Genomic DNA, 2,668 nt, shown 5'->3' with positions numbered 1-2,668 from the left:
TCCATTAAATTTTGTTAAAAAAAAAAGTCTTGTTAAAAAAAAATCTCATTATAAAAAAAAAAGTCGTGTTTTGCCAAGAAAAGAAGAAAAGAAAAAAAAAAGTTCAGTTTGACCAAATCCGTGAAGGGTTTAATAGGTATGACACTAAAGGTTTCAGGTGTCGGGTTGTGTGCGATTGTCTTTTATTGTTGGTTTTTGTTTTTTCATTCTGTTTCAACTTTCTAGTCTCTCCGTGGCATAATCTTCCAACCTAAAACATAAATCTCTTCCTTTTAACTTTTAAGTAGAGAGTAGTTGGTTCCATTCTTCAGTACACACACACACACACACACACACACACACACACCCCTCTCTGTGGATGAAGAAGGCAAGCATCCTTCCACAGTACTATGCTTGCGCGCCTGTGGGAGCTTCCACCACAGGGCTGATTTTATACAATCCCCGCTCTACCAAGCTCCCTGAAGACAGCAGCAGGCTTCCTTTGTTTTCCATGGGTCCAAGCGGTACGAATCCCCTCAGAAGGAGAGCTTTCACTTTGCTGTCGCAGCCACATGAGTAGTTGGCCTGCTTCCTCCATTAGACGGAGGTGGTCCTCTAAAGACTGCACGGTGTGAGTTACCCTAACTCTCCTATGATGATCTGAATAGTCAGCATCCAACTGTATCCACCTCTATCACCAGAGCCTCTGGATGAAGAGTCATCACGTGAACTAGCACAAAGTATAATCTCTTGGTGGTGAGGCCTACTCTTTGGCATTGTGAGATCTTGCGTAATCTCTTCTTTGATTGCTACATTTAGTAGAATGTCCATCATCTCTTGGGGACAAATAAATATCTCTATGAGACAGCAGGAGTTCCCTTTGTAGCTGCTCTAGCAATCTCTTTCACTTCACACAGGGGAGTTCTACCCCCCCCATTCCACTGCTGTTGCAAAGTGGTCCTGAAGGTCCCTATCTTTCAGAAGGAGGACCTCCATTTCATGGTGGTGATACTCTTTCCTCAGAGAGATCCCTTCAAAGAATTTGTGCTAAAATTTGTGAAAACTCCACTATCATCCATATGACTAGAGAGGGCTCCTCTAGTTGGTCCACTTCCTCTCTTCTTCCTCAAAGACCTCTGGAAGGACCTCTGTCTCTTGGAGGTGGTCCATATCTACTATTTTCAAATGATGGTTTGGTGGCTTGCTCCATCTTGACGGCTTATCATCTAAGGACATTACATTCATGTCTCTGAAAGCATCCTTTGCATCTGCTGGACTTCCAAAAGTGATGAAAAACAAATCCTCTTGATTGATTTGTTCCTTGGTCCTTCATCTAAAGTGCTGGCACCAATGACAACTGCCAGGTCTCCACACCGATCAGAAATGACACTAGGGTCGCTGTGCAACAGGAGTGAACAGAAGAGACAGCACGCTGTATACTGCCCAGGAATGAGGCTGAAGAGCCGCGTTACCTGTTTCTAAATGAGTCTTCTCTGGCTGTTTAACTGGGGGGCCTTTGATTGGTGGGTCCTAGATCTGTGTGTGTCTTCTCAGTTAGAGAATTATGGAACTTCTTGTTTGCCTTTAAAGGCCAAAAATCTCCCAAATATTACAGGTGTATTTTTGTTATTCTCATATGACTATCATAGGGAACTTTTTTTTTTTTAAGGCTAAGCAAATAAGAACAAGCTGGGACTATAAAGCTTACACAGCTGTGCTAGGGAGGTTTGGCAGGACAACAGATCTGTGTTAGTCAAGCTCATGGGAAATCCTTGAGGGATAGATGAACACAGTTAGTGTGTTGACCTGGTAATCTTCATGTAACCTGCACTTTTGTCCTGGGGATTTCTTACTCTAAAAACATTCTTTATTCTCTCTTTTTGTCTTTAACTATGCCAGTAGCAAATGATTTGTCACAGTTACTCTTTTTAGTAAAGACTCTGTAGTTATGACCTCTTTATTCTCTGAGAAGAAATATTTACTAATATCAGGCTTACTAGTTCCAGACTAGATCTCATGCACTCCAGGCTGACCTTTGATTAGCTAAGATGATGCTGAACATTTGCTCTAGTTATGGCCATCTCTCCAGTGCTAGGATTACAGGTGTGAGTCTTTCGTGCCCGGGTTATTCCAGTGCTGAGGATGTTGCCTTGGGCTCCGGCATACTGGACACCAGACTTTCAGAGAAGCACATTTGTTCTTAATGTTGTTTGTTCCCTCTCTGTTTCCTTGATGACCACGATGGGGATAATCTCAATCTCACTAGTCTTTTCAATGACTCCATTTGAGGTTTAATTTGCCCACGATTTAATATATCTGATTAAATCATTAATTTTCAGCCTTTCTTTTGGCTAACTGTCAGAATTTAAAGCTATAAATTTCTTCATCATTGCACACTGATGTTCATACATAACTCATTTAAAATGTTGTGCAATAATTTAATTTTGATTATGATGTCTCTCTTTTGCCATTAATTATTTGAAATGTATTTGAAAATTTCGAGGCAAGCGGCAGTGATTTCATTCCTTCTGGGGCATTGCTCTCTGAAGTTTGTTAGACTCTGAGGTTTGTTACTATGGCTGTTTCATTTTTGTAAAACATCTCTGTTAATCTGACAAGTAACTGAATGCAGTGTTTTATAAGGGTTTTTGGGGATTTTTTTTTTGGTCAGGCTCTGTCCTCAGTGCTC

At 41.0% G+C, this 2,668-nt stretch overlaps 1 pseudogene; it reads right to left on the bottom strand.

Annotated features, from left to right (window-relative positions):
* Positions 1–430: 430 nt before the first annotated feature.
* On the bottom strand, positions 431–1,312 carry LOC121452773 (annotated as a pseudogene).
* Positions 1,313–2,668: the final 1,356 nt, after the last annotated feature.

The sequence above is a fragment of the Microtus oregoni genome, unplaced genomic scaffold (assembly GCF_018167655.1).
Source record: "Microtus oregoni isolate MIOR12 unplaced genomic scaffold, Mior012 000010F_ref0000083, whole genome shotgun sequence".
Taxonomy (NCBI): domain Eukaryota; kingdom Metazoa; phylum Chordata; class Mammalia; order Rodentia; family Cricetidae; genus Microtus; species Microtus oregoni.
This window is presented reverse-complemented; position numbering and strand designations above follow the sequence as displayed.